The following is a 12768-nucleotide window of genomic DNA, read 5'->3' as shown; positions in this document are numbered from 1 at the left end:
AGGCAGAGACACGGGCAGAGGGAGAAGCAAGCTCCATGCAGGGAGCCTGACGTGGGACTTGATCCCGGGTCTCCAGGGTCAGGCCCTACCTAGGCTGAAGGCGGCGCTAAACTGCTGAGCCACCCGGGCTGCCCTATACATGACTTTAATAACAGGGTAATTCAGGTTACTCTACTTCCCTCCTGAAGTCATAATAAACAGTTTCATTCTGGGACAGGAATCAGGCATGGTGTCAAGTGGGTAGCTTAAACTCCTACCGTGTGCTAAAAAAGAGATAATGAGAACATAAGAGTGAAAAGCAAAGCTTCAAATCCTCATTATAGCAGGCACCAAACAATTAACAACAACAACAAAAAAAAGCAACACCAAAGGTTTTGAGACAATAATATAGGCTCTTTCCTAACTTTGTTTGACAATTTATATGCCTGACACTGAGGGTGACTTTAGTGATTAAGACAGGTACGTATTTCACTGTATTTACACAATGTCTCATGAAATACAAAATAGAAGCAATAGTTCCTAAAGAATATTGGCAAATGTTTTTTTGTTGATCATTAATGGAATGCTAAAAATGGTATGTCATGCATACCTATCACTGAGAGACCTTTCCAAGAATTGAACTAGATTTTGTGGACACAAACAATTACACGTGAGAAATGAGCGACCCACATGATAAAGGCTAGGAGAGTCCAAAAATGGAGATTCTCATGTCTGACACAAGACTAGAGCTGGGCTTTGAAAAAAATGAAGACCTGGAGAAAAGGGGAGAGGACCCTGAGGACCTGAGGAAAGGCATCAAGACATGGACACAGGAGTGTTGATGGCATCCAAGGAGAAGTCAGTAGCAGGTCCGACCGAAGGACAGGGTACCACTAATGAAGCAAGCAAAGATGGGGTAGGGAAGGTGGGCAGACTCCTCAAACCCCTCACACCTTATACTATAAAGTCCTAAGCATTCAGAAGAGAACCTTGAAGAAAGCCTTCCATGAGAAAGACTAATCTGATACTTGTTCCTGAAATCTGAAAAACGGTGCCAACTAGCCTAATGAGAATCATCTGGAACACTTTATGAATACCCCAGATCCCAAGCCCCTCATTCCTAGTAACTTAGAGGATATCTAAGAGAACGAATATATCTTTTTTATTATATGCGTGTATGGATATGTTTTTTATTTATTTTTTTCTAGTACTTTAAGTGATTTCTTATGTGATTCCAAAGCACAGCCAGGCATGGAAAGCACGGCTATAGAAGATGAAATGACTGCACTGAAAAAAAAAAAAAGAAAGAGAAAAGAAAAGAAAGAAAGAAAGAAATGACTGCACTGGCTCGGGAAAGGTGACAAGGACCAGACCTAGGAGTGTGGACTGGCCTGACTTGAAAGACAGACAGACTTCTCAGTTTAAGTCAACACTATAAGGTTTAATTGACATCTGGAAATATTTGTAGGAACTTCTGACCCCTAAAAGTACATTACTCTCACACTGCTGTGCTCGATGCTTAGAATAAAAGGTTTATTATGCAAGGACTCTAAATGAATCAAAAGACTACATCTGCACATCTTGACTCCATCTGTTTTCTCCTACCCTCATCCCATGAGAAGGCGAGCTCCTCAACTCAGAGCACTTACTCCCTGCCCTGTCCCAGCCCCAACAATGGCAGCAACAGAGACCTGACAAGTCATCACTTTTCTAAATGAGTGCTTAAGTGTGTAAAGAAAAACCAGTCTTTTCCATCACTAGAGAAGGCAGCTCTCATTCACAGATCTTTGGAACCGTGTCCAAAATATCCATTCCCCAGGTGAAAACTGAGACAATTCAGTTATGCCCACCAGGGATATTGAGTGCTTTTGTAGACTCTGGAGGGTTCCAGCATTGGGAAGAGACCTGGGGAAAACTTTTTAAAAAACAATGTTCAGGTACAGTGGCAGTAAAAGTAGCAAAATCGTCACAGTAGACTAATTTCAGCCTGATTATAAAGCATCTGCCATCTGCTAACATCCTTCCTATCTGGATTTGTGGTGTTTTTTTTTTAACCTCCCTAAAGTCTTCAGGAGAATTTCTGGTTCATGAAGGAATTCCTCCTCTCCCCATTTGAATTCCAGAAACCTGAGTTTAGTATTTGGGGGTTCTAGAAACTCAGAGTTTCTAGAACTTTTCTAGTACTTAGGAGTTAGTAGATTACTTTTTTTTTTTTTTACATATTTTTTTTCTGAAAATGATCTAGGCTGTGATGGCTATATAATCAACTACTATTCCTTTAATCCAGATTTTTAAAAATCATCTTAATTTGGCATAATCAGTTATGACCATGCTGTTAAGTGACTTGCCTGGTTTCTTCATTAATGACCTCTGAGAACATTAGCCTGACTTTTTTTTTCAGCCTGAACTTAAAAGGGGGAAATTGAGGCCCAGAGAGTTGATGCCGTGCCTGAGGTTTATCAGCTCCAGAACCACCACAACAAGGTCTTTGCATTCAAGAGTAAATTCTACAGTATGATGCTGCCTCTCTTGAAACAAAGAAAAGCCTAGGATTTCAGGTATTTTAGGTCTAATGCTTTTTATTACATAGGCATTTTTCTTCAGTAATCAAGAAGCAGCTCAGTGAGAAACCAGTTTTAAATTTTTGTGTGTAGGATTCCTAATTTTAAATAATTCTGTTTTACCAAATAAGAGAAATTAAATTTTCCTTGAGACAAATGAGGAGAGGAAAACATAAAATAGATGAATAAAATATGCTTAGTTTCTCCAACAGGAGTTTTTAATAGAGAGCATGGGGGGTGGGGGCATGGTAGGAGTATTTTTATTACTGACATTGCTTAAAATCACTGAAGATGAAAACAATAGAAAGTAGACTAATCTAGTTTTATTGTTTATAAATTCTCTACAGACAATGCACCCCCTAACTGCCCTTAGTCGGCCCCTGCAGAGGGCCAAGTGGGAGCCATGCTTAGAGATAACCCGATGACACAAACCACTGCCACAAATATTGTCACCAGGGGGCAGAGGTAATATTAGAGAAATACTGCAAAATATTTAAGATCTTAAAAATACTGAGTAGCAATGAGTGAAAAGCAGTTCAAAGTGAATCCAGGTGATATGATGGATGAAAGTCCATGGAACACAGGAAAGCTCCACGGACTTAATAAAAGACTGTTCTAGATTGTTCAACCTCCTCAGACCAAAGGAATTGGCCTCATTTCCTCTGTTAGGATCAGGTTTATCTTCACCATCCATTCTCTTATGTATTAGTCATTAATTGATAAGCTAATGGAAAAAAAAAAAGAAAAATAGCCAGTGAATGTAAATACTACAGAATAAATTCTATGAAACTAAAAGAACAGCTCAAAATGTGATGATGAAGGAAGAAGAGTCCTCACGCACCTCACCCAGCCTCTTCCATTCCTGACTTTGGGCTGCTCAGGATACCAATAGGGTCATCTAATGCTTCTAAAGTCCATCCTGTGTGGCAGGGAAAACACTTTAGATTCCTGGGTAGGGGTCCTGTGACCTGGCCTCCTAGGCAGGTGTCACTTTCTACACTCACAGTTCAGATTCGAACCCTCATCAGAGCTGGATGGTGACCTTCACTGATAGAGAAACTGCCTTCAAGCAAGACATTCTTCCGTCCTACGGTGAAGACCTCTGCTGTCCAGGGTTTTATAGTCAAAATGGTAACGTCAATACTAAGTACTATGCCCACCTCTCAGGGAGTCACAATGCACTTTAGTCATATCATATGTGGAAGAAACATACTTAACTTTCTTTTACCAGGTTATTTCTGTAAAATCAGTAGGCACAGAACCCTTTTCTCCACAGAGCACCTATTAGTACAAATATATGTGTGGACCAGCACTCTGTACTTCGAACCAAATGGAATTAGGCAATTCACCCTTCCTCCTGAACATATTTTCTGAATCAGAACAGTTTAAAAGTCCTATACTTGATTGTATAAATAAAGGAATTACCTGAATTACAGAATTCCAAAATAAAAAGCCAAGGCTAAATAGTGGCCAAGTTTTGAAGGTAGAAGCCCCTCCGTTACATTACTGGTGTTTATGTGTGCGTAAAATTTAATAATAGTGGAACAATGTGTAATATTTCATTGATTGTATGCATTGCACATGCACATGGATATACAAAGTCCATGAGTATTTATTTGTTAGCTTCAACATCCTCCCCTCCTCAAGAATTCTTTCTTCTGTTTTTTTTTTTCTTTTTTCTGGTTATGAAGTATCAAAAGGTAAAAAAAAAATGACTTTTACTTTTTTTATTTTCAGCTTAAGTCAATGACAGGTTTTCTATTGTATTCGGAGTTAGAATATCCCTACAGAAACAGCTACACATTTCTTCAAATGTATGCAATCATTTAATAGGAAGTTTTAAAGTCTTAAAAATGCATGAGTATCAACTTAATTAATGTGCTACTTAACACATTTCTAACCACCTGTTATTCAACACTACATTTAGCAGATGTTATCTCTGAGGCCAATTAGGTTTTTTCATCTAAGAAGGGTGTAGGAGGTGATAGATTATTGTTGCCATGTAAGAGGAAAACTTCACATTCATTACTATCAATTTACAGCCTATTTTTTCTGGCACCTCTATTTTTTTGGGGGGGGTCACATTTTTTCCTTTATCCTTATAACAACCTCCAGTAGTGGACTCACTCTCCTTGGGGGCTGTTAGTTATAAGATGCCCTGGATCAGACGTCATTAGCTGATATGACATTCATCTTCTCTCAGGATTAGAAAAATCACCAAATAATGATTAGAGACAGACGGTTTTTAAATATCCTAACCATATATCTCAATTCAATATTGATTTAAGTGATTAATTTTTCTATGATGATACAGCATCATGACCAATCAAATATAATGTTTACAAGGTGTATTAATCATAGCTTATAGTTTTCTTAGAGACATGATGGATAGCGAACGTTTTCTGAATCAATTAATGCAAAAAGGATTTGCACTAGAAATATGGGAGCAGACACATGACCTGCTTAATTTTTCTATGTTTTCAAAATTCCAGCAGTCTCTTCATTATAAACTCCACTTTAGCTTATATTTAAGGTTTTCTTTCATCAGCTTGTTCTTATCATTATGGAGCAATGGAAAACAAGTTCAAAACATGGAGCTATTTTTGTGCTTCATACAATGTCAAGCTGCAAATAACAGCTAGCCATAGGAACTATCTAGAGAAAACAATATTTTATGTAGAACTATAGAAAACTATCTGTGTATGTTTCATTTCCTTGGAGAACAGTCAAGATTTAAAGATTATACCTAAAGTATGGTCGAAAGAAATAGATCAAAAAAAAAAAAAAAAAGAAAGAAATAGATCAAGATTTTACTAAGCAAAAGTGAGATCTTGTGATAATAAAGGTTTTCTCTCACAATTTTTAAATTACTATAATATTTCTGTTGTTTTTTATTTTTTTTAAAGATTTTATTTATTTGAAGTAGAGAGAGGAAGACCGAGCGAGTGAGAGAGAGAAGGCGGGGGGTGGGGCAGTGGGAGAGGGAGAAACAGGTTCTCCCCTTGAGCAGGGAGCCAGAGGAGGGACTTGATCCCAGAACTCTGAGATCATGACTTGAGCCAAAGGCAGACACTTACTGACCCTTAACCAACTGAGCTGCACAGGCGCCCCTGTTGTTTTTTACTCTTGAGACAAATTCACACATTCACACCATTATCTTACAGATAACTGATTTTTTAAAATTTACTTTTAAGTGATTTCGTTTATTGCCACTTTCATCTTGTTTACCTTACCTCTATTTTTTGTCCTTCTTGTTGGAACCCAGTCATTACATACATTCAATTTCAGAGGACCTTCCACACTCTCAGCTCAGCCCTGTTCTAACATGAGGCAATTGCCTACATTGTTCCAATGAGTGCTCCTTCCCTGGAGCAAATTTCTCAAAGGTAGAATTTTGAACAATGGTCCTTTCATCTTGACAGGTGCTGGAATAGAGCCTCTAAGTATGCAGAACTGGAAAGGGGATCTCAAGGTAAGAACAGGATCCTATCATTTGTTTTCCAGTATCCCCTGGACAGCGCCGCTACAGAAAAGCATAATTATGTTAAGAACAAATATCATGACAAAGGTGATGTATGACCAGTCTCACGTCCATGACACATGTAGCTAGCTCCTTAGTTCCTGGAGTCCAGGCTGATCAGCCCAGTGGGCAAGGTGGGAAACAGTGTCCACTGCCTGTCAACAAACAGTACCCCAGGACCGAACCCTAGACAGTGTGCTTAATCTTCAGAAATAGATTGAATTTATCGGGAAAGTTATCTGAATTCAAAATGTTACTTCCCTGAATTTTGCATTCAGTTGGTTCCAAGAGTTTTAACCAAGAAATGTTTCACTTTACTCAGAAAACAGCCCAGTGCATGAGAAAAAAAGAACCTGAAAAGTCTCAGATGCCCCTCAATGATATCATATCTCAAATATAAGATTCATTTTTGAAAGCATCCTTTTGGGATACAAGGTTAGTATCAGAGAAGACAGTTTGAAAACACTATTTTATGACACCAGCTTTTCACTGTGTTTCATTCAACAGACACTTACCTAGAACCTATTACGTAATAGGTATTTGCTTTATACTGAACACTAAAAAAAAAAGGATGACTATTCCTGCTCTCAAAAAGCCCCAAATGTAGTGGGATGAGTAGACAAAAAATAAATACTTTGGAATAGAAGCAATAGTGCTGTGACTCAGAAACTAATAAAGAACTATAAATGTTTAAAGTCTGAGCAACTAATCTGCCTGAGGATATCAGAGCCAACCCCAGAGAGGAAGTGAATTTGAATTGTGTTAAAGTATTAGTAAAAGTTTTCCAGAGAAGGAAATGTGTTCCAAGAAGAAGGAAGACCATGTGCAAAAGCATAGTCATGCAAGAAGCTGGTATATCCTAGGAATGATAAAAAGGTGCCTGAAACAACAGTGTGGGGTGTTTGAGGATTAAAGCCCTGGCAGGGAGAAAAAAAAAAAAAACAAAAAAAGCCCTGGCAGGAGATGAAAGTGAAGCAGACACATATAAAGCCCCTTATAGTAAACCTCTGTTGTCTGCCTATTATATTATTGGGTCCTTTGACAAAGCACTCCCTATTGCTCCTAGTTGGGGAGGCTAACAACACCCTGATTTGGGCCTTAGCTGTGGACAAGTAAGCCAAGCCTGACCCACTGGAGTGCTCCACACACTGGACCAAGGAATAGGTTCAAGAATAGATACATAACCCCTCTCCCTCAACCCCTCCCCACTCCTCAAAAAAGAGAAGAAAGAAAGAAAGAAAGAAAGAAAGAAAGAAAGAAAGAAAGAAAGAAAGAAAGAAAGAAAGAAGAAAAGAAAGAAAGAAAGAAAGAAAGAAAGAAGAAAAGAAAGAAAGAAAAGAAAGAAAGAAAAGGAAAGAAAGAAAAGAAAGAAAAGAAAAGAGAAAAGAAAAGAAAGAAAAGAAGAAAAGAAAAGAAAAGAAAAGAAAAGAAAAGAAAAGAAAAGAAAAGAAAAGAAAAGAAAAGAAAAAAAGAAAAGAAAAGAAAAGAAAAGAAAAGAAAAGGGAATGGAATAATTGAATAACACAAACCGGGCCAATCAGAATCCTCGTCAAGGCTACCAGCAGATCCAGCTTGGGGTCTATGTCCTCAATCACAAAGACCTCTTCGGTCAGTTCAAAAGGCTCCTGCACTTGGCTTAATGCTCTGCTGTCACCATTTTGAAATTCTCAATAATTTTACCTTTGAACTCGTGTTTTATAAGAGAAGTCCCATATAACAACAGGGCAAACACATGAGCAAAGAAAATACACATTCTTTTTGCAGGACAGCATTTATGATGCCCATAAGCATAGCCTTCCAGCGAGTCCACAATATGTAGCACTTCTGTAAGACTCAAAAGGCAAGGTAAGTATGTTACATTTAAAACTGAATAAATGGGGTGCTGACAGATCCAAGAGGCCATGCTTTTCATTTGAACCAGAACTTTCTCCCAACGCAGAAAGAAAGCAATGGCATTCTAAGAAACGAGACCACTTAATTTCATCAGATCCTTTCTCATTTCTATTACTTTCCTTTATTAGACAAACCCACTAGAAATGATGACACAGAAGGAAAGGAAAGATAGAGCAACTCATAGTTCCTTTTCCTTTCAGTTATTCCCTACTGATCGCTAAGCTGAGGGAAACAGTGGAATGTAAGTGTATCAAGAAGCAAAATAAAAACAGTTGAGTTCTGGGCACCTGGTTGGCTGAGCGGTTGAGTGTCTGCCTTTGGCTCAGGTCATGACCCCAGAGTCCTGGGATTGGGCCCACCATCAGGCTCCCCAGGAGGAGAGAGCCTGCTTCTCTCATGAATAAATAAATAAAACTTAAAAAAAAATAAAAATTAAAAAGATAAACACAGATGAGTTCATTTTGTACAACATTTCCTTTGGTCAAGAAAGAACAAAACATATACGAATTATATGTACAAATTATAAATTGTATAATTTCACTGCTTCCATGTATGAGTTAAATGTTCTTATTTGAAAACTGGTATTGCACAATATAATGATAAATGGTAAGACTCATGCTCAGTCTTGAAATTTAGTTTTTCTTTACTTGGAAAGACATTATACAAGAAGTTTTTAAAAACACAATGAGAAGTTGAAAGAAAGTACATAGAATTTTTTTAAAAGGTACTTTATATTTAGTACCTTTAATGACGCTTTCTTCCTGGTGTTTGAACAAGAGACCCCACAAATTACATAGCTAGCCCTGGTTACTAGGAAAGATGTTTGTTTTCCCCAAGGATCACACGTTCAAGAAGGGCAGTGTGAGCTGGAGTTTCATGTGAAGTGGGTGAAGTCAACTATAATAAGAGAAACAGAAGACAACATGCAAAGAGTAACATAAATGAGAAAAACAGAAAGAACCCACACTATCATTCAACTTCTGGGTGTGGCCAAACTTAAGGCCACACTTGTCCTTCTTTGTTATATAAGTCAACAAATTCTTGTCCTTTTTTGGGGGGAAGGGAAGGGTAGAGTATTTAAATAATTTGAACTGGATTTCTGTCACTTGCAACCAGAATATTGACTAATATAGCCCGGCATGCTAAGCATACACAGAGTTCTTAAATTCATACTTCTGGAAGCTGAACAGAGGCTTTAGAGAGCCAAGAAGGCAGGCGATTTGGATTCTTCTTAAAATCAGTTTTAGGGATCCCTGGGTGGCTCAGCGGTTGAGCGCCTGCCTGTGGCCCAGGGCCTGATCCTGGAGTCCCCGAATCGAGTCCCGCATCGGGTTCCCTGCATGGAGCCTGCTTCTCTCTCTGCCTGTGTCTCTTCCTCTCTCTCTCTCCCTGTGTCTCTCATGAATAAAGAAATAAAATCTTTAAAAAATAAAAAATAAAATCAGTTTTATAATTTCAGTACTTATAAAAGATACAAATAATATACGTGAAAGGTAGAAAATGCCAATAAAAATTAATATGCATGTACTTAATACCCAATTTAAAAGCATCTACCATTACCCTCGTTCCCCTGACCATTTCCACCCATCCACCCCAAAGGTGAACTTTGGGGAACTTTGTAGGTAGCCTTCTCTTGTTTTTCCATATAATTTGGGTGTTTAAAAAAAAAAATTGGGTGTTTTTTCTGGGGAAATGTAGAAGAAGAATTGGAGGAGGCTAGTCTGAAAGCTAGGAGACCAGGTAGGAAACAGCATGAGTCTGAGTTCACCTGATCATTATTTGTGAGTATTTTGTGTAACCACCAGATCATGTTTCATCAAATAAAATTCGGGCAACAGATAAATTTATAAAATAATGTTTTTTAAAAGGAGAAAAAAAACATCTTGCCTTTTTTTTTAAACCATGGGCAACCATTTGATCAGAGCAAGAGTAAATGCCTTACTATATCATGACCCAATTATTCAAGCACAGAAATGAACTTTGGGTTTGGGGTAGGGGCACAGATGGTAGTGGATTTGCTACCTGCCTCACCTGTGATGCCAGAAAGCAAAGCAGAAAAGAACAACAAGAGGAAGGAGGGAAAGGAAAGGACAAGCACTCCAATATTTCATGCTATGTTGTCCTTTCCCAACACACATAAAAGCTACCTGACACACAGTATGGTGTGTCTTTCTCAAGACATTATATAGGACTGTCCTTCTCCTTCTATCCCATTCATTTAAATAAATCACAGGACAGGGATCCCTGGGTGGCGCAGCGGTTTGGCGCCTGCCTTTGGCCCAGGGCGCGATCCTGGAGACCCGGGATCGAATCCCACATCGGGCTCCCTGCATGGAGCCCACTTCTCCCTCTGCCTGTGTCTCTGCCTCTCTCTCTCTCTCTCTCTCTCTCTCTCTCTCTCTCTCTGTGACTATCATGAATAAATAAATAAAATCTTAAAAAATAAATAAATAAATAAATAAATAAATAAATAAATAAATAAATCACAGGACTAAAAGAAGGAATAGTGAGCCCAGGGAAATAATCCCTAACTGTAAAATTTTGTGCAGGACAGTACTAGTTAGTGGTCCACAGGAACTGAGCTTCCCAGTATAAATGGAATCTTCCTTTCACATCCTCGCATTCTTGCTGGCTCACAAAGTTAGAACTTCTGCTCTAGCTGTAAACACTATAGGTGCCTGGATACTAGTAGGAGGAACATTTTTTCTTTGTTTTGCCATGAGAGCCTGATGTCCATTAGTCCACTTTTCACTGTTGGGTGGATCAATGGATTCAAGGCTCCTTTACATGAGTGGCCTTCTTACTCAGGTTCTTTGAACCCAATGGGTATGAACTGGGCCATAATCCTTCAAGGAGATGGCAAGAAAACTATCACTCTGTAAACCCAACCCATCCCCCATGCATATCCTAAACTTGTTAGAGGAGTAGGAAGCCCATTTGGCCCACGTCTAAGCCACATTCTCCAGTTTTATCCATAAGAAAATCCCTATGTCTATTTCTGTGTTTTATTCTCATTGTCCATTTCCTGTATCTATTTCTCAGTTGGTTTAGAACTCAGAGGGGAGATGGAATGGACTTGAAACCCCAACACACAACATCCCTCAAATTCTATAATTTAGTTATTTATGAGACTATCTCATAAATCATAGAAAATTGTCCCTCCTTGTGAAGAAAAATAAATGGTACAAATGAATAAATAACACAGTTCTGAGACGTAGAAAAAAGATGTGTAAACTCTAACTATGAAAATCAACCTTATCCCTAACTCATAAAGTCTTCAATAAAACAATACGATTTTTTTTTTTTTACTGTCCTGTTTTTCTATAAGCCATAGCCTCCTCAAATACAGACTCAGGATTTGTAATGCTCTCCAGACTCCATGCAACAATCTCCAAATACTTAAATCAGCAAAACAAATTTACCCATGAACAACCTAGGAGCTGCCAGCATCAATTAAAAATAAGTGGTGTATAACAAATTGATGAAGGATAATTTTGATGCAACACCATTTCAGTTTATACAATGCCTTCCATCTCTAAAAATAAGCAGACCTGAATAACAAAAAAAAAAAAAAAATCCCTAAGAAACAAACAAACATTTGTTCCATTCAATAAGAACAAATTGCTTTTATGTTATCTGAAAGGGTTTAGTCAAACAGAAATATTGGCATTGAACCACAACATTTGAATATTTTGGCAGAAGTGCTTTTAAGCCATTCCTTTACATAATTTAATAAAAATGGCAGTACCAATGGAAAATAATGGAACAGAAAACTTTGTAACATACAAGCAAGTTACCATACAATGTGAACATTATAAAAGCAGTTAAGCTTTATTATCCTCTTAATGGCTTATATGGGACTTATTCTTTAATGCCCTTGAAACCATATTTTTTAAAAGATGAGTTTTAAAATAACATGACTTCAAATGCTACAAAACACAATTTTCTATTTTAAAACTTGTCTCCAAATAAATAAGGAAAAGCTGTTTCTAAATAAGTCTAGAAATCTTTATGCACTCAGTCGTTTTCAGGGCCAGGTTCCCACCTCCCATCCCAAGCTGAGGTGTCTCGTCATTAGTTCCTATTATGACTGTTTCAAATCTCCATGTTGCCGGGCCCCGATGCTGCATCCTCCACCAGACTTGCAGTGACAAGCCTGTGACACTGAGGCTTTGTTAGTCTGTTTGTTGCAGGCTCTCATCTCTCTCCTCTCTTCCCCCAAATCTCTATTGCCAACCATCCTCCTTTCCCTCCACACTTTTGTCTTCTCCCTATTCCACACTAACCTGGAGAAGCTCTTCCTTCATCCCACTTGCCCTCTACCTGTCCCGATATCCTGCCTCCCCACAACAGCCTCAACACAAATTTTTCCCTGCCCTCCTCCAATGGTGCTCAGGGCTCCTTCTTCCCTTTCCCTGACAAACCACCTGACACATTTGGATCAAATCCAAATCCCAAATTCACTTGCCTACAGATGCCAGAGAGGTCATGCAAGTGAGAGAAATGAGCAGGTGGACAGGATAACCATCAGAGATGGGGGCTGTGTAGTGAACCCGAGAAAGCACGTCGTTTCTAAAGTAGACAACCAACTGTTGTCAAGAGGAAGCAAAGGCCATTGTTGTCAGATCCTCCTGGGTTTTTTTTAAGAGAAGTAAAAAATTACATTTTATATATGAAACCTCTCAATTTTTTTTTAGATTTATTTATTTATTTATTTATTCATGATAGACACAGAGAGACAGAGAGAGAGAGAGAGAGGCAGAGACACAGGCAGAGGGAGAAACAGGCTTCATGCCCGACGTGGGACTCAATCCC

This window comes from Canis aureus, chromosome 7, assembly GCF_053574225.1.
Source record: "Canis aureus isolate CA01 chromosome 7, VMU_Caureus_v.1.0, whole genome shotgun sequence".
Classification (NCBI taxonomy): Eukaryota; Metazoa; Chordata; class Mammalia; order Carnivora; family Canidae; genus Canis; species Canis aureus.
Note: the sequence above shows the minus strand (reverse complement) of the source record.